Source organism: Miscanthus floridulus, chromosome 13 (genome assembly GCF_019320115.1).
Source record: "Miscanthus floridulus cultivar M001 chromosome 13, ASM1932011v1, whole genome shotgun sequence".
Classification (NCBI taxonomy): domain Eukaryota; kingdom Viridiplantae; phylum Streptophyta; class Magnoliopsida; order Poales; family Poaceae; genus Miscanthus; species Miscanthus floridulus.
This window is the reverse complement of record NC_089592.1, coordinates 81,648,444-81,675,889: the sequence shown is the minus strand read 5'-3', so window position 1 is coordinate 81,675,889 and position 27,446 is coordinate 81,648,444. Positions and strand designations below refer to the sequence as shown.

The 27,446-nt window shown below is 44.1% G+C and overlaps 1 long non-coding RNA gene across 2 annotated transcripts; it reads left to right on the top strand.

Annotated features, from left to right (window-relative positions):
- The first annotated feature begins 9,086 nt into the window (after positions 1-9,086).
- LOC136500944 (uncharacterized) lies at positions 9,087-26,960 on the top strand. Of its 2 annotated transcripts, none has more exons than XR_010770133.1 (4): positions 9,087-9,243; positions 25,277-25,398; positions 25,617-25,752; positions 26,449-26,960. It is a non-coding gene; the product is annotated as an uncharacterized lncRNA (long non-coding RNA). The 2 variants fall into 2 exon arrangements; XR_010770132.1 differs by having other exon boundaries at positions 25,277-25,405.
- Positions 26,961-27,446: the final 486 nt, after the last annotated feature.

Below are 27,446 nucleotides of genomic sequence, written 5' to 3'. Positions count from 1 at the left end.
CAGCACCTTAGTGAGCCACTTTGTGCCGATGATCGGGTCAACCACGATCGGGTATCTTCTCGGCTGTGGGATGATTTCTGGGTGGTCGGTCTGATCAAAGATTATGGCGGACTCCGACCATCGAAGGAAGGAAGGCGTGGCCGGTTCGGTCGTATAGACCTCACGACGCGCAAGCTTCTAGCGATGGTTGGAGTCGTAGGTCATCGACCCTCCAAAGATCATGAGGCAACCATCTAGCGTCAGAAATTTGCCGTCCTTCCCCTCGGCGTCATCTGTGGCTAGCTTGGGCTCCTTCCTATGCTCCCCCTTGTTGGAGCCTCCGGACAAGAACCACTTCATGAGGACACAGTCCTTGTATAGATGCTTGACGAGAAAAGCATGGTTTGGGCATGGCCCTTAGAGCAGCTTCTCAAAGTGGTCCAGGGTACCCTCGGTGGGCTTCCGACCCCCTTGCGGTCGGTAGTGGCCATGAGGGAGCCCTCGCGCTGCTGCTTGTTCTTCTTCTTGTTGGGGTGGTTAGAGGCGCCTTTGCTGACATCCTCATCTGGCTTTGCCTTGCCCTTGGGGTGGTCAAAAATCACCCCGACCACCTCCTCGCCCAAGGCATGGCTGGTGGCGATGTCGAGGAGCACCTTGGTGGTTCATGGGCCCTTACATCCTAGCTTGTAAACTAGGGACTCGCAGGTGGTCCCGGATAGGAAAGCTCCTATGACATCAGCATCGGCGACGTCGGACAGCTCGTTGCACTGCCGGGAGAAGCACTAGATGTACCCACGAAGAGTTTCCCTAGACTTCTGTCGATAGTTTTTGATTTTCCATGGGTTCCCAGGATGCGCATATGTGCCTTAAAAGTTTCCCACGAAGATCTCTTTTAGGCCCGCCCAACTTTGGATTCAGTTAGGCAGAAGGTGTTGCAACCACTTTCGCGCTGAATCGGCCAGGAACAATGGAAGGTTGCGGATAATGAAATTGTCACTATTTGCTCCACCGGCTTTATAAGCAAGCCGATAATCCTCGAGCCATAGTATGAGGTTTGTTTCCCCAGAGCATTTCGGGATGTTGGTCGGCGGTTGATACCATGGTGGGAAGATGACGTTGAGGATGTGTTGGCCAAAGGCCTGAGGTCCCGACAAGTCAGGGCTCGGGCTTTGGTTCTCGCCACTATTGTAGCGTCCACCTCGACGAGGGTGGTAGCCACGGCTAGCCTCCTCCCTCTCATCGCCATAGGTACGCCTGCGGGCATCTAGGGTGTTGCGCACGTCACGGTGGAGGCCGAGATGCTCATGCACCGGTACCACGGTGCCGACCTGTTGCCTCGCTGCGCCTGGTGGACTGACATGTTCCTGTCGAGTCGCTCTGAGGGCGCGCGCTGGCTGGCATCGAGCTGCATCATCGGGATAGTGAGCTCTAGGTGTGTTGTGCCACCGCACACTCGAGTAGTGTGCAAATCTCGCGATGGGCCCGACGATCCTCGGGTGTCGCAGGCTCCAGAAGCCCCTAGAGCAAGGCCACCGCGGCAGTGATGTTCTGGCCTGCCCGGGTGAAGTGTGGGAGGGCTTCATCATCCTTGATGATCCTTCCATTCACGTCGTGGGCCACAACACGCACACACCCACCATCTTCGTGGCGCTCGAGCTCCGCATGTTCCTGCTCGAGCTGGAGTCGTGCTTCTTCGAGTTGTTGGTGCCGTGCCCTCAGCTGCTCTACCCGCAGGTGAGGTGGGGCCCCTGCACCCCCCTCGACCTCGTCGTTGAGGTCGTCTGTTGGGGTAGCCCCTCCCTCGTGTATGCTTTTGATCTATCCCTCGAGGGTACCTACCATGAAACATTCTCGCGAGGGGTGATGGCTCCCCCTGCTGGAGTTAGAGTCGGAGGGCGACTTTAATTATCTCGTGAGAAGGTCGTGGAAAGATTCCACGACGTATTCAATCATCCCCATGAACTCGTCATTCATAGGGGATGAGGGCGTGCGCTGCGCCACAAGGTGGCCAACGGTCTCTACGGCGTTGCGTAGACCGAACGGGAGTGCTGTTGGGGCACTCCGGATGAGGTATTCCAGGGAGAGCGGCTCTCCTCCAGCAAGCTGTGTCATGACATTAGCGAACGAGAAGGTGAGGCGGCGCAGGTCCTCTCGTGACGGTCGGGGTCCTAGGAAGACGCCGAGCTGGCGCTCTAGCCTCCCGTAATCGAAGCTAAGGAGCTGGTCGCTCCCGGGGGCATGGGCCTTCGGTGTGTGCAGCTATAGCTCCTCAAGCACCTCAGCGATCGCGTCGAGGCTGGCGGAGTGGAGAAGTTGGACGACGACGGGAAGCTATGCCAACTCTCCCTCTGTCGTAATGATGAATTCTAGGTTCCCGAAGCGCACGTGCGTGCCCGCGACCCAGCTGACGCCATGACTGGCCATCCGAGGCCTGATGTGGATGTCAAGACATGCAAAAAGCCCCTACCTGGCGCATCAACTGTCGGTGTTTTTGGACCACCGACGAGTAAATTTGTATTTGCAAGTCTGGCTCAGATGGTGTGCTCAGAGGACATAAGGGTTTATACTGGTTCGGGCGGAACGTCCCTACGTCTAGTTCGCTACTACTCATGTTACCTGCACTTGGTTTGCAGTAGGGGTTACAAACAGACGAGAGAGGGAGAGGATCCCAAGTCTCTGGTGGAAGGAGTGAACCGGTGCTGAGAGCTCGCTTGCCGCTCAGCTGTGTGCTCGTGTCGTGCTCTTATCTCTCCCCCCTCCCAGCGTGGGGCACTCTGCTTCCCCTTTTATAGACGAAGGGAAAGCGCGGGTTACAGAGGAGGAAAAGGAGAAGAATGAGAGAGAGAAGAAGACTTCTAGGGTTGCTGGGTCCTTCTCCTTTATGCGGGTCCCGCTGATCCTATAGATGTCAACAGGGATGGCTCCATGTCGCGGTCCTGTTCGTACTGGTTCCATGCGCGGGCGTCATCTGCCGGTCATGGCGTTCCACTCCGTCCCGGCGGACATCGTGGTGAACTGACACGCCTGTCAGCGTCCGTACGAGGATTAGACAGAATAGCACCGGCACGCCCGACACTGTTCTTGATGTGAATCTCCAGGTATGGCCCGTCGTGGCCACGGGTTACATCGAGGCGTGTCAGCCTCTTCTCTGGCGTCAGAGTTTTGACCCAGGCCCATACGCTTGGACCTGGAGTGGTTGGCGGCGGTATGGGTCCCCGTCGGACTAGACAGAACCCGCGTCCTCGAGGTCGGGCGAGACGGAGCCTACGACCTTGGGGTCAGACAAGACCTTTTAATACGTCTCGAGCCATCCGGGGAAGTCAGCGTGAGCGCTAACTTTCTTGTTTTGGGTATCACTAATATCGATACCCGACAGAAAGATATTAAATTTAACTTAATATTGTTTTGATGGGATCGGTTTTGCAGTGAGAAATGTTTTGGATTTCTGGGTTATCTGGCACTAGAACTAGAATTTTTTATTTTATCTTAAAACCTAAGAGTTTAAAAAGAGCCTGTCACAAACTAAAATTTCAGAAACTAGCGTCTAGTCGCGCCAAATGTTGTAGGCGACTCATATTACAGTCCCGATGATTCAAACAATATCAAGTTTGATTAAATATATATTAGAGTACTAATACTTATGATGTATAATAAATATCATTAGACAAAGCATGGAATATGCATAAGAAATATATTTGAAAACATAAATGTTGATATTTCATAGCAAAGATTTACATTCTTTTTGATGGAGGGAGTATTTATGTTTTATCAAATTTTTTGTTTGACCGATTTTTTGTACCATCATAGGTATTTGCAACCTCTCAATGCTTGACAATTGGATAAAAGAAACGTACAATGATATATGCAAATTAAAATGCACGGAAACTATAACGAGCTATGAAACCACATGGTATTTAGGATTTTATTATAAACATGATATACAGCCCGCCGCATATGTTATATGGAAAGTATCAGATTAATTGATACTATCTCACAAAAGGAGAAATAGAGTAGAAGTTAATTAAGAAGAAAGAGAAAGGACACATGCTTAGTCACGAGACGTGACCTTGCTTTCACATTCTCTGCATGGCGACCACATATGAGGGAGTACAGACACAAGACAATAATGGGTCCATAGGCCTGTCGGCTCTTCACAAGCCGACTGCAGATCTTGGCTTCTGAGTTGCCGATAGGTCTTGAGTCGGCTAACCAATTACCGACTAGATTTCACTTTAACTTTTTCACTTGCCACGTAGGTTGTCAACTGCTCAGTAGCCCTTGCCACCTAGGTTGTCAGCTGCTCAGTAGCCGATAGGTGTAGTGTCGGCCTCTGGATAGCCGACAGGATGCTAGTTTTGTACTACTTCTTTAAAACAACATCTAGATATGCAATTATTTATTAAAATAATATTATGGTTTATAAAAAAAGAGATCATGAGTAGAGTTTCTAAGTTTTGATACTCCAAAAAGACTACAGTTTTAACAAAACCATAGTTTTAAAGACTACAAGATTTGTTGAATCCAAACACCCAGTAACTTTTAAAAACCAAAGTATTTTGTAAAACCCTAGTATTTCTTCAATACTTTAAAAATACTTTGCATCCAAACAGTGCCGATGCTTTGTTAACATTATCGGCAAACTCTAATTACGTTTGCGGTCGCATTACCATTCCTGATCCAATCAGCACCTTAGACACAAACCATGTCCGTTCTCAATGGATCTCTGAACTGCGTGAGAGAAGATGGAAAACTGATTGTGAGGGATAAAATTGCAATCGAATATTTGATAAAAATGTATTGTTTTCTATTCACATAGTTGCTCCCCATGGACGCGACCACTGACCACATGTTGACCACATGCACGTACAGATGTGCGTTCTTAGTGTCTGATATGCAATTCAGCATACGGCAGCGAAAATTGGGAGCAGGAAGGAAAACTCATTTTTTAATAATGGAACACAGCTGATCAGAAACAACAAAAATGCTAACTTACGGTCGCGCAGGATCTGCATGCTCGGCATGCACCATTCACGCAGGGGATTCAAAGGGGAAGAAGGAGGCCATCCGATTCACGCCCGCCCTCTTCTTCCCCAGCTCCGACGCGGCGGCTAGGGTTCCGACGGCCCACGTCACCCCCTTCTTTCCCAACTCCGGTGGGCTTAGAAGAGAGGGGTTGGGGGGGGGGGGGGGATCCAAGAAGGCCGACTAGTCAGTGGGGACGGCGGGAGGACGGTTTAGGGGTCCAAGCAGCGGTGGTGGCGGCCGGGCCAAGTCAGGGTGGGCGCGCCATGGCCAGACCTCGCCGGATATCGCGATGGCGTGCGGGAGGTGGGGGGAGGGGAAGAAGGGGGTCGCCGTGGGTAGTGGGGGGGTGGTGATGGCGTGCGGGATGAGGAGGCAGCGGGGGAGCGCATGAGGAAGAAGGTCGAGTCGCTGGGACGGGTGAGGAAGAAGAAGGTGGGCGGGGCGAGAAAGAAGGAGGCGTGCGTGCGGGAGTTTATCCACGTGCGCACGTGGAGTGTTGCAATGTCCCAATAACAAACCACGAGCTCTTAGGCTCATACTGAAATACATCCGAAGATGAGATAAAAAAAACCATAAGTCTAAATAACTGAATGAAAGGAAACTAAGCTTCAATTGCATTCGAGAACTTCTATGGGAATTTAGCGAAGACCTCCATGATCACCGTCTCCAAAAATCCACAACTGTTTTCATATTCTTTCTTGTTTCTTCCTTCTTATGAAGCAGTGACCATGTTCAAATCCAGTACGTTGTTCTGAAAATAACCTACATAAAAGTGTTAGATTGCTTATTATTGAATACCATATCATTTCTAATCAGCCAAATTGCCCAGCATAGAGCTGTAACACCCGCTAAAATCTGGTTCTTGAGTTTTGATGGAATACCATAAAGCCATGAACCAAACATGTGAGTAAAGCTAAACGGAGGTTGAATTTGAAAGGTGATATAAATGGTGTTCCAAATGATCTTGCGAAATGACAATAAAAAAATAAATGTTGTAGGTGGTAGGAAGACTGGCAGAGAGGGCTGAGTTAAGTCTCGTGGCCAAAGCGTGGACTGACCTTTATTTTTGGATTTTTTTTCATTGGTGCGTTAAAACAAGGCAACAATTGGGACAGCTTGTTTGCATATGATGCATGCTTCAGTCGCCATAGCTCTTTGAGACTTCGGCCGGGTCAGATGTTTCTAAGTCCTCACAACGTCTACTGCACTACACTCCCATCATCATAATCATATCCAACCATTGATTCATCTCGCATCTCTATCAATCTTTCCATACCTACAGCTCTCTAGCCAGGAACATCGATAGACCACTAGTTCAGAGTTGGGCTACAGTCCCGCACTACTACATAAAGTTTAATCACTGTCGGGACTTCCACCGCCAGTTATGGACAACCATAGAAAGCTCTTAGGATCCTGTTCCTCTGTCTATTTAGTGTTTTTGCCTCCTTATAATTCCTTCTTTTTTCTGAAACTTTCAGAAAAGCTTTATTGATTCACAAAGATGGATACATCGTTTAGAAGCAGCTGAAGGAAATGTAGGGGGATCATCTACCCAAACATGAGAGCTTTTCACGAGCAAAGCTTGCGTAGCTAATTCATGGACCACTGAATTAAAAGTTCTATTACAGTGACTAATCTAGATTGCCGCAAATTTCTTCCTTGGGCGCATTCATCATAGATTGTCGTTGCAGCCGTGGCAGAGAAATCTCCATCCTGCATTGTATTGACGACCTCCATGCAGTCTGATTGAATCTCAACTCTGACCATAACAATTTGTTGTGCCGATAAAAGGCCATCCCTCAGCACATATGCTTCAACTGATGCCGCATCCACTGTATATATGAAACTGTGAGATGCAGCAATAAATCCACTCGAGGAGTCCCAGATGACGGCACCAGAGCTCCCCGATCCCTTTGTTTCATCAAAGCTGGCATCCACATTGATCATCAGACACCACTCTGATGTTTTTTCCAGCCTTGATTGATCACTGCTCCCTTCTTTGATGCAGCCGAGTAGTTCGTTGTGATTGCTGCTATTGACAAAGCCGATCTTGACGGGTTTTGGATGTCTTCCCCACGAACAAGCTGTCATCGCTGCCACCAAATGTTCCAGCATTCAGTCAGTTGCTCAGCTCAGCCAAGCTTGAGTTCCCTAACCTCACCTCCATCCCTGATAATTTCCTGAACAATAACCGACCCTAATCTATCCATCATCAGCATTCTGTCAATGTGCCCCCACACGCCCAAGGAGGTCCAAACCTCCTTTGCTCGGTTACAAGAAAATAAAGCGTGCTTGATGTCTTTTGCCTCCGTTTGACACCTGGTGATATGCTTATTTGTCAAGATCACATGACATGGAATACAACCATGAAATGCACGCCATGCAAAAATTTTCACCTTGCTAGGAATGGAAAGCTTTCAGAGTTTCTTCCACAGTGAATCCGAGCCAGACCCTCCTGCCAATGATGCAATAGGCCTAGACCCGAATTTAGATGTCCATTGACAATGATATGCTGATTTGACTGTGAATAATCCATTGTTATTGAAATGCCAGGCCACCAAATCCTCCCATAAACTATAAATTGGAATTTGTAAGATCCCTCTGATTCCTTCTGATAAACGGTGTGAATTTTTTCCAACCAATATATAATATGTTTGAATGGGAGGTACGAGATAGTAATGATGATACAGAAATGAAAATAAATAATATAAAATTCTAAAAATGAAAAGCAAAAGCAAAAGGCCAGTCTTGACTGAAGTCAGCTTTTCCTCCCTCCACTCTAAAATCAGACATAGTTCCTCCTAATTTCTCAAAACCGGTCACTTTATCTCCATGGCGGTTTCCGTGGATGGTTTTTATTTTTTTTCTTTTATGTTTATTTTGGCTAAATCTTTGAAAAATCATAGTAAATCATAGAAAAATCATAAAATAGAAAATCCAATTGCGTTGGACTCCACATTAGTAGCTCTACAGTGAACATATGATATGATATGCTTTAGTACAAAGTTTTTGCTGTAACCTTAGATATATATTTTTATATAATGAATTCATAGCTGAAGTTTCTCTTGTCCAATTATTCTGAAACTTTTATGGTGGATTAATCATTGCATGCTTGAGATGTAGAAAAAATTTCATGTTCAATGAATCATATATGACTGAGTTATAGATTTATCTATTAATTTATCTAGGTTTATATAGATTAAACTATAACTCAGTCAAGCACGATACAATGAGAATGATTTTTTTTAAATCTCAATAATTCAATGATTAGCCTACCATAAAAATTTCACCATAATTGGACTATAGAAACTAGAGCTATGAATTAATTACAGAAAAGTATAAATCTAAAGCTATAGTAAAAACTTTATACTAAAACATATACTATATCATATGCTTATTGTGTAGATCTACTTATGTGGAGTCTAACAAAAAATTTATGCTCATTAGATCATGTATGACTGAGTTATAGATTTATTTTCATTTAAAAACTATTTAACAAACATATACCTAGATAAATATATAACTCAATCATGCACCGCGCCTTTTGTTTCTGCCTCTCCAGTACCTGGTCTGCGCCGTTGGCGCATGTATTTACGTTCATGTATGTCAATTAAGATATAAAAAGAGAAGAAATTGGCAATCTTAAACACATATGCATTTACTATTTAGAGATTATTATTTTGCAGGTCATAAATACAAATATATAGAGAAATTCAATGAAAGGCGCTTTCCTACGCAGATTTGCGCAAAGGAATAAATAGAAAAGCCCATCAACTTGAGTCATCCGGGCAAAGTACCAACCAAGAAGTAGCCTAGGACCAGCCCACAGTCCACCACGCGAAGGCGGTGGCGAGGGGGCCAGGTCAGGGGGTGGCCGACCCCTAGGGGCGGGTGACCCCTTGCCGGCGCCTCTCTACCACCACTTCGTCTAGCGGTAGCATGCGGCCATGTAGAGGCGGTGGAGACCAGGCTTCACGCCAAAATTAGCTTCGACATCGCCTTACTCCTTGTATAAATAGAGGGGTAGAGCTCCCCTCTAACACACACTCTACACTTGAGCATTCCTTCATATTTTGAGTAGTAGTGTCCCTCTAGGTGCTCCCACCTAGTTGTAGTAAAGAAAATAGGGAGAGAGGAGAGGAAGAAAGCGGAGGAGGAGCCGGGTCTATCAGATCCTCCTCAACTTTGTACCTCTACGGAGCCGACTCAATTCTTGAGTAATATCTAGGTTATACTTTGGTAATTCTAAGCTTTCTATTTGATTAAGTTCAAGTCTTACTTCACTTTACTTACGGGAACTCCGCTCGACCGAGTGCTTTAATTATCACATGAGACTAGAGTAGTAATGGTTAGCATAGATGTGGTGTCTAGGCTAGTGTTTATCTGAGTTTGCGTCCAATCCCATGAATAGTTGTGGTAGCCCTGAGGTGATAGCTCTAACCAGGCCTTTGTAATCCACCACATTCGGATTGGTGTTTCTATAGAGCTTTTTGGTAGACTAACCTCGATCACCGCATCCCAGTCTTTTCAAGGATCGGGAAGGTACTATTGCTCCAAACTAAGTGAGTTTAGTAAGCCTGAACCTTGGTTATCTAGTTTATCTTGGAAGAACCTTAGAAAACCCCTCTCTATCCACAAAAACACTTCTTCCTTGGACGACCTTGATCTTTTCTAGTTCACTTCTCGTTCCCTGTGAAAATCGATATCTAGGAATACTCCGAGTGAAAGCTACAACGGTATTCATGCGCTTGTGGATTTATCTGTTTGCGTTAACAAATACCAACAAGCTTTCTAGCGCCATTGTCGGGGAATAGTAGCTGTTCTTGAATCGAACCAAGTCATCCGTGTATCTTTGTTTTTTTTATTTTACCACCACCACAATCGCCTCACTAAAACCATCACCCACTACCTTTACCACATGGATTCCACTCATATTTATAAATTCTTTGCACCAAAGGGCGAGTTCTTAGAGCCACCACAATCATCGAAGCCAATCATAGCTTATGGCTATGAACTCCGTCCTAACTTTATAGGCATGGTTCGGGAGCAATCCTTATCTGGGCAAGAAGATGAAAATCCTTATACCCACCTTCGGGAACTTGAGCAACTGTGTTCTTGCCTACATATTTTTGGCATGACACATGAGACCATTAAATGGAAATTGTTTCTGTTCTCCCTTTTGGGAAGAGCAAAACAATGGTATGCTCATACCGTAGGAGGTGTTCATGGAAATTGGGATGAACTTTGAGACAAATTTTGTCTTGCTTTCTTCCCATTTTCTTGAATTGCTGCCTTTCGAATAAAAATTCTTACCTTTCAACAGAAAGAGAAGGAGACTCTAGGAGCAGCCTGGGCTAGATTCACAAACTTAATCAATGTCGGTCCAAACCTTTCTTTGCCTAACCACGCCCTCCTACATCACTTCCATCTCGGTCTTAGCAAAGAAACTGCTCTCCACCTTGACATATCTTCTGGAGGCCCGTTCGCGCACAACACCATTAGTGAGGGGAAAGCCATTCTTGATAAAATCCTTGAAAATACCCCTTACACTAGAATATATGATGAGTTTCCTAAAGTAGATGAGTTAGGCCCCGACCAACAAGAGGAGGCACTCACAACAGAATCTAAAACCCCTTCAAATCCCACTCATGATCCGGTTGCCATAGAGCCCCTATTAAGGGAACACACCATGCTCTAGAGGATGACAAACCTCATCCCTCTTCTTTTCCCTTTGAATTCGAGGAAGATCTTTTTGAAGATTTTAGGAATGCCTTGAATTTACCAGTTCAAGTGAGACCTCTAGTGCACTCTGCACCATCTGAGGATGATGGTCCGCACAATGAGTCCTTCCTTGGAGAACACATTAAAGGACTCTCGGCCATCATGAGTCCTGAGTGGTTGGCAGAAACAAAGTTATTTACCGAGGTAGCCCGAATCATTGCCGCATTTGATATTCTACCTTGCATCCTTAAGGAAACCACCATAGAGGCTCACTATTGTTCGACTGTTGGGATGAATGTTATTTCAAAAGCTTTGGCTGAAAAACTTTGCCCCAACGAGTTTTTAATCCCATCTCATAAGGTTTTAAGGATTCCTTTGGGAGTTATTCTAGAAAGTTATGGGGTTATGAGGTCTATTCCTTTGCGCATAAGAGATTCTGAGTACCATCTAGATTTTAACATCTATGATGCCCCAGACACGTCCCTTTTGGTCGGTCTATCCTTAGGGACACTCCTTCAAGGAAGACCAAACAAGGGTCTCTTGAATTTAAAACTGGGAAGTTCTCCTATCGCCGTGTTGCTTGCACGTTCTAACAACGCGATAGTAGAACCTAGGCCCGAACAAGACCCTATTGAGGATGTCTTGATGGCCTCTCTCTATGACATGGCCCAACTAGCTCTCGATGATGAAAACTTCATTCAAGAAGAAGAAGACCTGGCAGAGCCTGTCAAACTAGACCAAACCGAAGTGCCATCACAGCTCTCAATTGAGCTAAAACCCCTTCCTTCTGGCCTAAAATATTTCTTTCTTAATGACAACCGAGAAACCCCTGTCATTGTAAGCGGCAAACTCTCTCAAGATGAAACTCATAAACTTGTCGCTATCCTAGAAAGACATGAATCTACCATAGGCTACTCACTCCAGGACCTCAAGGGGATTAGTCCCACTCTCTGCACTCATCGTATCCCTATTGACCCTGATTCTTCACCATCGAGGGAACCCCAGCGGAGACTTAACAATGCTATGCGAGAGGTTGTTAAGAAAGAGGTCCTCAAACTTTTCCATGCCGGGATTATCTATCCCATGCAATATAGCAACTGGGTTAGCCCTATCCAAGTAGTGCCAAAGAAAGAAGGGATGACAGTCGTTGAGAATGAAAAGAACAAACTTATCCCTCAACGAACTATCACCGGGTGGATGTGCATTGACTACCGAAAACTTAACAAGGCCACTAAGAAGGTTCACTTCCCATTGTCGTTCATTGATGAAATGTTAGAACGCCTCATGAATCATTCCTTCTTTTGTTTCCTTGATGGGCATTCCGAATATCATCAAATCCATATCCACCCTGATGACCAAAGTAAGACCACATTCACATGCCTGTATGGAACTTATGCATACCGATGTATGTCGTTCGGATTATGCAATGCTCCAGTTTCTTTCCAATGGTGCATGATGTCTATTTTCTCCGACATGATTGAGAAAATCATGGAGGTGTTCATGGACGACTTTACTGTCTATGGAAAAACATTCATCGATTGTTTGGAGAACCTAGACAAGGTCTTACAACAGTGCAAAAAAAGCACTTAGTCCTGAACTAGAAGAAATACCATTTTATGGTTAAGGAAGGAATAGTGCTTGGACATAAGGTGTCCGCCCATGGGATAGATGTGGACAAGGCAAAAAATGAAGTCATTGAACAACTACCACCTCCCATGAACATGAAAGGCATTCGTAGCTTTCTAGGCCATGCAGGGTTCTACATGCTATTCATCAAAGATTTTTCTCAAATCACTAGGCCCCTAACTAGCCTCTTAGCTAAAGATGCACCTTTCATGATGAGTGCCTTGAATCCTTTCAAACTTTGAAGAAGGCACTCATTTCAGCTCCAATCATCCAACCACCTGATTGGAAGTTGCCCTTCGAAATCATGTGCGATGCTAGCGACTTTGCTATGGGGGGGCATTTTGGGCCAAACAAAGGATAAAAGGCACTATGCTATATCCTGTGCTAGTGTTGGTAATTGGTATATTTGACGCACACAGATAAATCCGCAAGCGTACGGATACCGCTGTAGCTTTCATCCAGAAATATTCCAAGTATCGTATCCACAGATAAACATGTGAGACTAACTACGGTCTAACTTAACAAGGGGTAGCGATTAGGTTAAGGTTTAACTTAACTAGGAGTAGCAACAAGGCTAAGGATAAATAGGAGCATAGAGAGGATAACTAAAGTTCTCTAGTTGTGACTCGAATAAGCTTATGTCTTCTACTATTCAACTAGGGATATTGAAAGGTCCTAATGGCTAGAGGGGGGTGAATAGCCTATTAAAAGTTTCTACAACAACACTTAGCAAACTGGTTAGACAAATATGAGGCGAAGCGAGTGTTGCGCTAGCCTACTAAAAATGCAAGCTAGCTACCACAATTCTAGTTTCTATAGTCTCTATCCACACAATGGCTATGTCACTATACTAAGTTAGTGTGCTCTCAAAGGCTAACTAAAGAGCCACACTAACCAAACTAACAAGCTCTCACGACTAGCTACACTAAAGAGCTTGACAACTAGTTTGCGGTAATGTAAAGAGAGAGAGAGAGAGCAAAATGGTTATACCGCTGAGTCGAGGAATGAACCAATCAATCACAAGAATGAACACCAATGAAGACCAATCACCTCAAAATCAAATGATGACACAATGATTTTTTTATCGAGGTTCACTTGCTTGCCAGCAAGCTAGTCCTCATTGTGGCGATTCACTCACTTAGAGGTTCACGTGCTAATTGGCATCACACGCCAAACCCTCAATAGGGTGCCGCACAACCAACACAAGATGAGGATCACACAAGCCACAAGCAATTTACTAGAGTACCTTTTGACTCTCCACCGGGGAAAGGTCAAGAACCCCTCACAATCACCATGATTGGAGCCAGAGACAATCACCAACCTCCGTTTGACGATCCTCGCTGCTCTAAGCCATCTAGGTGGTGGCAACCACTAAGAGTAAGAAGCCAAACCCACAGCAAAACATGAATACCAAGTGCCTCTAGATGCAAACACTCAAGCAATGCACTTGGATTCTCTCCCAATCTCACAAAGATGATGAATCAATGATGCAGATGAGTGGGAGGGCTTTAGCTAAGCCCACAAGGTTGCTATGTCAATGCAAATGGCCAAGAGAGTGAGCTAGAGCTGGCCACACGCCTTAAATAGAGCCCCCAACGAAATAGAGCCGTTGGCTCCTCAATCCTTTGAAATTCAGGATGACCGGACGCACCGATTAGATTGACCGGACGCTGGACCCCTGCATCCGGTAGCCTGATGATCACCACGTGTCATCAGCCTCAAATGCTGAGCGTCCGATCTTAATGGCTAGTCTACTTCATGCCATGTGTTAAGTTGTGACCGAACGCCGCTGTGAAGAAGACCGGACACTGCAACGTCTGAGTTCGGTCACTTCCAGCAAGGTTCTAGAGGTGTTTTTTCATGACCGGACACATCCGGTACACCATGATCGGACGCACCGGTGCGTCCGCTCCTCCTCCTCTTCTCTACGCACTGCTACAACAGCAGGACCGGACGTTGGACAGTGTTCAGCCAGAGTCCGGTCACTATTCTTCTCCGAGTTCAGTCATAGGGCAAATCGATCCCGAGAGCACCACCTTCTTTTATAATTGACCGAATGCTGGAACCCTGAGTCTGGTCACCTGCATCCGGTCTTAGGCCAAGAGTAGCCCAAGCACACCACTGATTTTATAAATGAACGGACGCTGCTCCCCCAAGTCCGATCACCACGTAACCGGTGTCCGGTCAGTGTTTTTTAGTAACTATCACCTCCTTCACTTCACCAACTTCTCCACCCTTGCTCAAATGTGCCAAACACCAAGTGTATCACCTTGTGCACGTGTGTTAGCATATTTTCACAAACATTTTTAAGGGTGTTGGCTCTCCACTAGATCCTAAATGCATATGCAATGAGTTAGAGCATCTAGTGCCACTTTGATAACCGCATTTCGATACGAGTTTCACCCCTCTTAATAGTATGGCTATCGATCCTAAATGTGATCACACTCGCTAAGTGTCTCGATCACTAAACCAAAAAGCTCCTATCAAATTCACCTTTGCCTTGAGATTTTTATTTCTCTTTTTGTTCTTTTCCAAGTCCAAGCACTTGATCATCACCATGGCATCACCATCATCATGTCATGATCTTCATTTGCTTCACCACTTGGAATGTGCCACCTATCTCATAATTACTTTGATAAACTAGGTTAGCACATAGAGTTTCATCAATTAACCAAAACCAAACTAGAGCCTTCAGATATTACTAGGGAAAGAGCAGAGGATGCTTTCCTTCGCAACCGCGTCCTACGTACGCCTATGGACAGGAGGTGGACTACAAAGGATCAATGAAGCTATATAGTACAGGCTATATAGAACTTATGTCACTCACGCGATCTACCACCTTCTGAAATGCAGGATGCATGCATGATTAACTTAAGTCTAAGCACCATGCTTACTCTTACAATTAATACTCTACTCCCTCTAGAACAGGAATAAAGCACTTAAAAGAGTTATGAACCTAAAGAATAATATAAACAAGATGCTTACTTGAATCAGAACTTGATTACTAGAGATATCTCGAAGGCAAGCTCAAGTAGAACTTGGATCCACCAAGGTACAAGCTGTAGAGAGAGCACCGACAAGCTGACACCTCCTCTAAACTCTTCCCTCACTCTCTATCTCACTATTTCTATTCATAATACTAGATCCTATAGAGGACTAATCTTCTGTTGATAGATGGCTCTGATCCTTACGAGGAGAATATGAATTAGGGTTTTAGGATGGCTCTTGGGAGGGTGGCAGGGGCTGGTATATATAGGTCGGAGCATCCATCATGAGCCCTTGGATCAAACCGACTTAAAGGATGGCGTAGATGCAACCTAGGAGGCAGTGGGGAACCGACATTGCAACGCGGAGGTTGATAGGTGGGCCTAGAGGCCACCTGGCCTATAGGTGGGCCGCCTAGCCCCACCTAGTAGCACCTCGGTCTTTGCTTTGGTGATTTTCCTTCTAGAGTGTTCTAGAGTCTTCCCACGTCGGTTTCGTGGTGGAATTCTGTAATTTCCTTTGACGAATAGGTCCCTCTTGACAGTTTTCTGGATAAACCCTGCTAAAAACACAGATTCATCAAAACTCGTGAAATTTATTAGTTTAAACCCCTATACCTATATTTGGTGATGGAATTAAGTATAAATACAAGTTATGTTGATGGTTTATAATTGATGTTAGTGACTGTCAACAGCTAGCAAAACCTTGTCTTGGGCACAGCTGAACTATGCCATAACTGAGAAGGAGTTGTTGGCTATTGTCTTTGCAATAGACAAGTTTAGGTCTTACTTAGTGGGGGCAAAGGTAATTGTTTACATAGATCATGCTTCTCTCAAATACCTTCTCACTAAGAAATATGCTAAGCCTCGACTAATCCAATGGATTCTTCTACTCCAAGAGTTTGGCATAGAAATACGAGATAAAAATGGAGTAGAGAACTCGGTAGCTGATCACTTGTCTTGGCTTCAACATAGGGATACACATGAGTTACCTATTAATGACTATCTAAGGGATGACACACTCCTCAAAGTAACAGACTCAGACCCATGGTATGCAAATATTGTGAACTATATAGTTGCAGGATATGTTGCACCAGAGGAGGACAGGAGGAAACTCAAGCATCAAAGTCATTCCCACTTGTGGGATGATCCATACCTCTACTGAGTCTGCACTGATGGATTGCTATGAAGATGTGTCCCAATGGTTGAGGCCACAAAGATCATAGAGAGATGTCATGCATCACCCTACGGAGGACACTATGGAGCATTCCGTACACATGCCAAGATCTAGCAAAGCAGATTCTTCTGGCCAACAATGTATCAAGATACAAAAGAGTTTGTCAGAAGATGTGTCAGATGCTAGAAGCATGGAAACATCAACGCTTGGGATTCAATGCCACTCATGAACAAATTCCAAGTGGAGTTGTTTGACGTCTGGGGGATCAACTTCATGGGGCCATTCCCAAAGTTTGGAGATGCATAATACATCTTGGTGGCGGTGGACTATGTGTCCAAGTGGGTAGAAGCTCTGCCATGTCAGACCGCTGACTCCAAGCACTCCAAAAAGATGTTCCATGAAGTAATATTCTCACGGTTTGGAACACCTCGAATGGTTATAAGTGACGGAGGGTCACACTTCATCGACAAGACCTTTCAACAGTTCTTGGCAGAATATGGAGTCAAGCATAATGTTGCAACTCCATACCATCCCAAAACAAGCGATCAGGCTGAAACATCAAATAAGCAGATCAAGAACATTCTGCAAAAGACCATGGATGAGATGGGGAAGAAATGGAAGTACAAGTTGCATGATGCACTATGGGCATACCGAATGGCATACAAGACACCCATAGGTATATCACCGTATCAACTTGTATATGGAAAAACATGCCATCAGCCTGTGGTGTTGGAGTTTAGGGCCCATTGGACAATAAAGAAATGAAATATGGATCTCCACCTAACCAACAAAAATAGACAAACGCACATTTCTGAGCTAGAGGAATGGAGAGAAAAAGCTTACCACAACTCTAAGATTTACAAAGAAAGAATAAAAAGATGGCATGATAAGAGAATCAGACACAAAGAGTTCACACCTGGAGATAAGGTTTTGATGTTCAATTCAAGGGTAAAACTCTTTGGTCATGGAAAACTTCGTCGGAGCAAATGGGAATGGCCATTAAAGGTGATCGAGACCTCATCACACGGTGCCATCACGCTCCAAGATGATGAAGGTAACATGTTTAAGGTAAATGGCTAACATTTAAAAGTTTTCCTTGAACCACAAAACTGAGAAGAAATTGACGTAATTGAATTTCTGCAATTTAAAGATTCAATCTAAGAAAATTCAATCTTGTACCTTTTAGATTTTAGGTTAATCCTTTAAGTTAAATAAATTTTTGACTCTCTGGTGTTCCTCACTAGAAGACTCCCCTTTATTGTTACCATTTTTTTGAATAAATTACTTAGTGTAAACATTAGTTGATATACTAAACAAATAACTTACCGTGAATCGTCACCTGGCGACGAGCTAGCTTGGGGGAGGACCACCGCAGAGGTAAGCTATATCTTTATTTTTCGCATTATTTATTTTTCTACATTTATGTAATTATTAGCATTAAAAAAATAAAAAATATATAAAAAATAAAATATGATAAAAACAACAAAAATATTTATTCCACTCTCATATGTGATTTAAGAATGATTAGTTTCGCCTATGTTAAAATGATGAATAGTTGCTATGTCTATAATTCATCTGTACCTAGGCTATAACTTGGTATTCCCTAAGATTTAAGTTTGTTGGCTAAAAATATCTCATCCTAAAACTAAAAACTTATGGGTTGCAAAAGCATGATCCTTTTTAAGTTATTACAAGTTATGATATGGTAAATAAAATTTGCTATGACTTTATTATAAGAGAAACTTGACATCTAGAGTTTTTCATTTTAAAACTACTAAAATAAAAAGTTCCTCAATGATTATGAATTTCTACCACGGCCATACGACACATTCAAATAAAAAACCTTAGTCATATGCTACTTGTATTTACATTGAGTTTTGTCAAATTGTTGTGACCCTTGTTGAGATTCTCTTCATGCACCCATGATCAAGATTCACGTACACCCACATATAAAAAAATGTTGACTCTTACACTTAGAGTTACGTAAAAACATATTTTTTTCGTCCACCAAAATAAATACTCCATTCATTTGTCATGCGTCTTTCTCTCCAAAACTTTCATATGCTAAAAAAAGTATGGGGCTATGCTAAAAGAGAGAGACACAAGAAGCTCTCAAAATAGCAAAAGAAAAGAAGAAAAAGAATGGAACACATGAAGGTTCTAAAGTGTTAAAAAAATAAAGATAGTCCATACTTCCAAGGCAATTATCGAAAAGAGAGAAAGTCATGATCAAAGGGGTACAAAAATATTTAGAATTAGGAACCACTTTTAAAATTTCACACACTTGCACTTCTTGATCAAAATGTATGGCTTTCATTTCCTTAGATCCGGTTTTTGACTTAACAATATATGTGATGCAAGTATGCCTCTCATTCATACCTACCCAAAACCCCACTCAAAGCCTTTAGAGATAGGATGAAAGGAAGGCAAAAATACAAAATGTCTTGGTGAGGATCATACACATTGAGCGATTGAGTGAATCATTTGAGGAACTTATATTTTATTTTGCAAAATTCATAAAACCTCCGGATAGAAGGTCGATCAAAGAATGAATGATTGGTAATTATGTTAAAACTGTTCTATCTTGCAACCATCTAAGAACATGAAAAAGCAATAAGCCCCACATGAATTAATAAGTTAAAAGGGTGGATAGAATGTCAAACTTATTTAAATTGAGGAAAAATACTTTGTTATAGGCATGGCACTTGTGAATTATATTCGGCATGGTAGCAACTCCTGATCAACAACCAATAACTTAGCTATTTGCTTAGGACAAGCAAAGGTTAAGCTTGGGGGATCTTGTTGTCGGTCCTTAACGATCAAATCCGACCACCAATTAAGACATAAAAAGAGGAGAAATTGACAATCTTAAACACATATGCATTTACTATTGACCTAGTTCCACATGTATTTGGAGATTATTATTGTGCAGGTCATAAGTAAAAATACATGGAGAAATTCAACGAAAGGCGCTTTCTGATGCATATTTACGCAAAGGAATAAATAGAAAGACCCATCAACTTGAGTCATCTAGGCAAAGTACCAATCAAGGAGCAATCTAGGACCAACCTATAGCCCCCCATGCGATGGCCGACCCCCTGCCGGCGCCTCTCTACCATCCGTTTGTCTGGTGGTGGCATGCGGCCATGCAGAGGCAGTGGAGGCCAGGCTTTGCGTCAAAATTAGCTTCAACACTGCCTTACTCCATGTATAAACAGAGGGGAAGAGCTCCCCTCTAACACACACTCTACACTTGAGAATTCCTTCATATTTTTAGTAGTAGTGTCCCTCTAGGTACTCCCACCTAGTTGTAGTAAGGAAAATAGGGAGAGAGAGGAGAGGAAGACAGTGGAGGAGGAGCTAGGTCTATCTACGGAGCCGACTCAATTCTTGAGTAATATCTAGGTTATACATTAGTAATTTCAAGCTTTCTATATAATTAAGTTCAAGTCTTACTTCACTTTACTTACGGGAACTCCGCTCGATCGAGTGCTCTAGTTATCACGTGAGACTAGAGTAGTAATCGTTAGCATAGATGTGGTGTCTAGGCTAGTGTTTACCTGAGTTTGCACCCAATCCCATGGATAGTTGTGGTAGCCCCAGAGGTGACAGCTCTGACTAGGCCTTCGTAATCCACCATGTTCAGATTGGTGTTTCCATAGAGCTTTTTGGCAGCCTGACCCCGATCACCCCTTCCCAGTCTTTTCGAGGATCGGATGCTCCGAAGTAAGTGAGTTTAGTAAGCCTGAACCTTGCATATCTAGTTTGTCTTGGAAGAACCTTAGGAAACACCTCTCTACCCATAAAAACACTTCTTCCTTGGACGACCTTGATCTTTTCTAGTTCACTTCTCGTTTCCCGTGAAAATTGATACCTAGGAATACTCCAGGTGAAAGCTACAACTGTATCCGTGCGCTTGCAGATTTATCTGTTTACATTAACAAATACCAACAACCTTCTATCGTTTTCTTAATGAAATCTAGGCGGGGAAACTCTCCCCTCTACAGTTCCTTTTCAAAAAAAAACTTACCACTACAGCAACTAGATGTTTCATGTTAGTTGTGATTTTTTTTGTTATTATTAAAAATGCAAAAGACCATTTAAGACCGAGGAAAAGAATATTCCACCCAGAATATATCCCACAAGTACATACAATAATAAAACATTGCAAAATACACAATTAAGAAAGAAAACTTAAATTGAACAAAATCTATACTATAAAAGAGCGAATGAATTAAAAATATCCTCTCACCTTTATATTTCTACCCACCTTAACTCTTATCCGTTGGATCTATATTAAAATCAAATCCAATGCGTCTAAATCGCCAACCGTGATATGACAAGCGGACCCAGCCAGAAAACTTGTAAATGTTTACTTGTGTTTCTTCCTTGTATACGACTTGCTTTGGATTTTTTCTCTCACCCTAATCATCCCTACCCGCCCGCCGTACCCACATGCGATCCCTCGACGTGATACGCGGGTGGCTGGGTTCCCTTCCATTGGCAGACACGCAACCCTAGCATCGTGGTTAAAAAAAAACTAGCATCGCTTGTTATTATGGTGGCGGAGACAGAGGAGCTCATCGTGCAGGGTCGCCACCCTTGCTGCTACCCCGCGTGCCGTCCCAGGATGCCGGCAGCTCCCGCGCAGCTAGCTCGGCCTCAGCTATGGGTGAGCCCTCCATGTCGCCGTCAGCCGGCCACCTCAAGACCGTCCGCACCCATCGGCCGCCGCCCCCACCTCACTTGAAGATCGTCGACATCGACGATGAGTCTCGTGCGTGACCCAGAATCCGACGGCGCTGATCGTGGCCTCTAAGTGCGCGTGGGGCGATGCATGGTGTGCTCGTACGTGCTGTCCCGCGACGATGTGAGCTTCAGCGACGCCGCGTGCCGCGGGGGCAGGGGCGGGGTTAGGGCCATGTGCTCACGACAGCGTCATGATGGACCGCTTCCTGACAGACGAGCCATGAGCTGCTCGATCAACACACTTTCACCGACCATGGACGCTCGGGATCGATTGCCCCCGTACATCATCCTTATCTCCAGCCACAGGTGCAAGCATACGTAAGAGCTAGGGACCCGATCTCTTCTGTTTTGCTATCTACTGGTAGTTGTTGGCTTCTCCCCATGCTTCATCCCCCGCCCTCTCAGATCCATTTATTTGATAATGAATAATCTAACTATAATCGCATGGAAGGAGTCCACTAACACTACTGCAGACAGGCTCTTTGCCGAGTGCTTAGAGCACTCGGCAAAGCCCCTATTGTACTCGGCAAAGGCTTTGCCGAGTGCCGCACTCGGCAAAGAGCAGTCGGCAAAGAACCCGTCGGCAAAGGTTTCTTTGCCGAGTGCCACATATCGGGCACTTGGTAAAGCCTTTGCCGAGTGTCACGTCAGCACTCGGCAAAAAAAATCTGACGTCAACTCTGATGGCATCTTTGCCGAGTGCCACCTCAGCGACACTCGGCAAAGAATTTTTTCTTTTTTTTTTGAAAATTCTTTGCTGAGTGCCATACTTTTGCACTCGGCAAAGAAATTTTTTCTTTTTTTTAAAAAAAATTTTGCCGAGTGCCATGGCTCTGGCACTCGGCAAAGCTGGGAAATTGGGTCCCTGCTTCGCAGCTTTGCCGAGTGCCATGGTCATGGCACTCGGCAAAGCCCTCTTTGCTGAGTGTGGCACTCGGCAAAGAGGAAAAAATGCTATTTTTTTGGTTTTTTGTTTTCCATCAGCACAAACAAAGAAATCACATATATATCAACACACAGCACAAGATATATCACATACACACCCATATTCCATCACATACACATCCATAACCCATCACATACACATCCACCATCCATAATACATCACATACAAATCCATTGTCCATAATCCACCACATACATTCGCATCATCCATGACAATATCCATCACAATATATATATGTCTCTAGTAGTAGTCCAACATAAGGCTAAGTCTAACACAAGTCCATGCAACATGAAAAGAAACAAATAAACGGTACCTACTGCCAGCCTCCCAACCCGGAGTGTGAACTGCCACCTTGAGGAGGGCCAGTTGGTCACTCGGCCTGTGGAGAAGGGCCACCTTGAGGAGTCGGGTTCGAACCCGCCGACTGTGGCTGCACAAAGGAGAAGCGAATTCATGAGTATCTACAGGAGGGCCGCACAAGCTAAAGGGATAAACAACCATATATACTCACCGGAGTCCCTACAGGAGGAGGAGCCACAACTGGAGCGAGCAGCGACTGGGGCACGACCACACCTGGCAAGGCCTGAAGGCTCGCCATGAAGCTGAACATGTCCTGCAGCCTCTACGCCTCGGCCACCCTCTGGGCTTGTACAGCCTCCATCTCCAGCCGATGGGCCTTCGCCTGGGCCGCCTGCTGGGCCTCCAACCTCCGCAAGTCGGTCTGCAACATTCCACCTGCAATGTTTAAATAATGCAAAGGCAAGGTAGATGTGTAAAAGCAATGAACGACGAATAAAACAGTACTAACATGGAGTTTCGCCATCTGCTGCTGTGAGCTCTGCTACCGAGAGCGTATGGGGAGGGAGGAGCTCGTGCTCCTTGCTCGAATCTCGGTGAGGATGGGAACAGAGGCGGAGTCGACTGTGCTGTCCGCCATCCAGTACCGGCCGTGTTGCTTCCCTCCTCCTAGCCTCATCAGGAGGTCTGTGTCTAGGGGCTGGGTGGCCAGATTGAAGTCCTCCCCATGGCGCTCGCGGGCCGCTGAGCTGTACTCGCTAAGCTTGCTGTGGACGCTTGCGTTGGTGTACGCCTCGAGCCCGTCCGCCGGGTTGTAGGTGACTTCCGGGGCCGTCGCCTTGCCCTTGTGTGCCAGGGCGTACGCCATGAACTCATTGCATTTCTGGCCTTGGTGCGCCTGGGACTGCGAGGAAAACACAAAGATGATTACAAGTAATGAGAATTGAGCGTTAGAATAAATAAATAAAGATGAAAACACAAAGAAGATTACCCATGTCTGGGCGTACGCGCTGAGGCTCCGGTTGCCTTGGTGGTGTGGTGCCCCACCCATCTACAGGCGGCAGTCCCGACGGATGTTGTGCTTCTCCGCCCACTCCTCCGAGAGCCACCTGTCCACAATGGCCTCCCAGCAGAGGCGGTGCCTGGCGCACCAATCAGGACATTGCTGCATGCCATCAAGTTATTGATATGTCAGAAGATGAAATGAAGCCTACCTATTCTTCATGGAAGGAGTCAGTATTAATGTTTCGTACTTACCGAGAGGTACTGCTCCTTGGTGAGCGTCCTGGTCCTGGCATCGGCCTTCCTCACCACCTGACCAAGGACGTCGACGCTGTAGTTGATGATGCACTGGAGCCGCGTCTCGTGGTACAGGTCCGAGAGTCGGGACCTACAGACCTTGTCCTGCACTCGCGCCGTCTGGTCCTCAAACCCTTCATCGCACCTGAAGAAGTCCTGCATACAGACATCATGTATCGTTTCATTATTTCAAGAACGACCAATGAATGCGTAGTATTGACCAATTTAGTGCGATGAAGACTCACCCAGAACTCGGCCTTGATCCGCGCCGCAACGGTGCCGAACTAATAGGTGAGGATAGGTCCTAATCCCACCCGCGGATGCGTAGATGAGGTCAGTTTCAATGCTCCGCTCCTATCCGAGACAGAATTTCGGCAGCACCTCCCCGCTGTTCTCCCGATACACGTCATGCAAGGAAGAGTGTGTATCCGGAGAACAATAGGGAGGTGATGCCGAAATTCTCCCGATATCAATAGTGTGTATCCGCTGTTCTCCCGATATCACATGTGGAGATGTCCTGGTTTGTAAGCATCGTACGTGACAATGTGGTCGAAACTTTTTCAAATTTTTCCACGGCATACGCATACGATATGGCGACAACTCGACAAGTTTCATGATTTTCGGAATTTGTTCGCATTTTATACAATTAAAAAACCACTCCCAAGCAAGTTGGCGGCGTTGCCCCGTGAGCACGTTGATCGAAATTTTGAGACAGTTCCTGGATTTAGCCTAAATTTACACTAAGAAACAAGGATAACATTTTTTGAACGAATGTAATCCATTATTCGATGCACCTGCAGTTCAAACTTACATTTTCTGGAAAAATTCAACAAAACAAAATAAACTATAGAAATATGCCAAAAGGCAATGAAAATGTACCAAATTTAAACATGTTGTTTGTGGTAGTGTACTAAAGCTTCAAAAAAAATTGGTGGCAAAAAACCAAAAAAAATATATTTTGCCGAGTGCCAAACGGGGGGCACTCGGCAAAGAGGACGCCGCTGGATTGCGTTAGGCCCCTACCAATCTTTGCCGAGTGTCTGCCTTTGCCGAGTGCAGGTCTTTGCCGAGTGCCAAGCACTCGGCAAAGGCCTCTTTGCCAAGTGCCATATTTTGCCGAGTGCGGCGCTTGGCAAAGCAGGTCTTTGCCGAGTGCCCGAAATTTGGCACTCGGCAAAGATTTTTGCACTCGGTAAATCACGTGTTTCCCGTAGTGTAAGATTGATACTTGTTGAACTGCTATAGCATAGGTGACAGGTGTTAAAGGTCAGTATAATTCTTCCAGCCTCCTAGCAACGTGTTTATTCTTAATGTTGTGATTCCAGTATGTTTTTTTTGGATTATTAAGAATCATTGCCATAGTAAGCATGTACATATGTTGATTAGCTCCTTGGATAGTTAAAATGTCATTTATGCCCTTTGGGAAGTAGTAAGTTCTGTAGAAGTGATACTTTGGTGTTCATTTGGGATCAGGTGTATGTTTTTTTGGAAGAATTGTTCAATGGAAAAAAGGTGCAAGGAAAGCAGTAGGGAAACTGAAGTTTGTTGGCATCCAAATCATTGTCACTTGCCGATTTCTGTACACTATCCTGCAGGTAATAGGTATGAAAAATTATTGGCTTCAAATATATTGCGGTTTGATGATACATAGGGTGCAGATGAGCAGATCACATTGTGACTGATTTATTGTTTTCTTGGTACTATGATCAAGGTTTCATATCCTTGCACTCTTCATGCCAAATATGGCTTTTAGTTCGTTCTTCAATTCCAGGCACTTGATTGGTTGAAGTGTATGTATTTACTGTGACTGCAGACTAATTTATTTCCTGAAGCTCAAGTGGAAGTGTGGAACTAAGGTTGACTACATGAGATTGATTGCTTTCCGAAGGAAATTGATTCCAAAAAGAAACAAAATCAGGGTTCAAAAGGAAACATGAAGATCATCAGAGGTGAGTCTGCAGCCAGATACAACATTTATACCTTGGGGAAGCGCTTAGATTATGTATGGTTAATAGCAAAATACCTTTACTTGATTAAGAGTTCTCTCACTAACTCCTTGGGTGGTTGAGATGAATGCAATCCATGATGATAGGTCTCTCTTATCTGAACTCGCACATGTCTACAAATAAAACAAAAAAAAAATTAATGTAATTTTGGAGGAAAGACAAGTGAACCCCCCTACTTTTATGATTAAGTACAGTGCAGCTAGAAATGTAGAGCCCATGAATGCAATGCTCAATTGACCTATCCATATTGGCATGCCTTCCTTTGATCAATACATTGCAATTTGCAATAAAGATTAACAAGTTAAGTTTTCTTAAGAAAAATCTCTTGATCCCAAGATACTCCAGGATTAGGCTCATGTGCAAAAGATGCACCTCACAGAAATTTTAACATAGCTTGCATTTTCAATTAGTCTAAACCCTTTTCTTTTCATATATAGGGCCTCTTATTTGTAACCGAGCATCGCCATTTATTTGCTACAATCAAACCATCTACTTTATGAATATTAATAGTGTGAATGTGTGATTATTACACTTCATGACAACATGTTAAGTTCCAATATCGATAGATATAAGTCTCTGGTAAGCTAATTTTTGTTACCAATATATCTCACTATCAGTTGTATTATTTCCAAATTGCAGATTTTGAGAAACTTGTGAGCTTGTCCCTCTAAGAGGTGGTCTCTGTTCTATTTGATTTGATCTTATGCAACTGGATGTTGCAGAGTTTGAAAGCGTGACATGCAAGAAACTGATAGTGTGGCTGTTAATCACTCAGCTGACATTCAAATATCAAACAGTGACATGAAAACTATCATAATGAAAGTATCAAAGGAAGAACCAAGATGTTGCTTATAGTATACTAAAGTTAGTAATTAAAGGAGCTGTTTTTCAAGAAGTGAAGACTCGTTGGCAACTCATTTCTATCTGTTTCAAGGTAGGAAGCCCTCGTGCTGTGACTCATGGTTACTGTCAAGATCGTGGTTTCAGTTATGTACTCTCCTTTTAGCTGAAGAATGTGCATCAGTCTTGGTATTTTCAGGCCGTGGTAAAATAAAGAATTGGAAGCCCCAACTTACCAAGCCAGCTAGTGTCAATGTGTAAGTCGAGATATTTGTAAACTTCAAGCTTCCGTACCTTTTTTAGTTGTGTGTCCATTGGATACATATATAATAATGTTCAATACTATCTGCAGTTATCATTTGTTAATTGCTGCAAAGGTCTACGGTCAATTATTACTAATCTTGTGAATCCTTTTGTTGATATTTTTTAACCTTTGTCAACAATTTTGCAATTTGTTGCTCCTTTTTGTTTTAAAAAAAACTAATCAGGGGCTCAGAAATCAAGAGTTTTAAAAACTTACAAGAATCTAAGTATTATAGTGTGCTTGATTATAATTGGACAGCGCTACTCTATAACTTAGAGGCCGCTGCATTATTCCGGTTAAAAGATGCAGTATAAGAGAAAAAGGTTTATGATGAATTTGTACTCGATCTTGAAGGGTTTTATGGTGCATGATGGTATGGATTTTACTTTTGACATTTTCTAAAGAAGGCATATGAATTCAAAATTGGTCTAAAGAACTGCCACATCCATGTTGATATTTGTTTGTAAAAAAACTGTGTGAGGGATATTTTAAA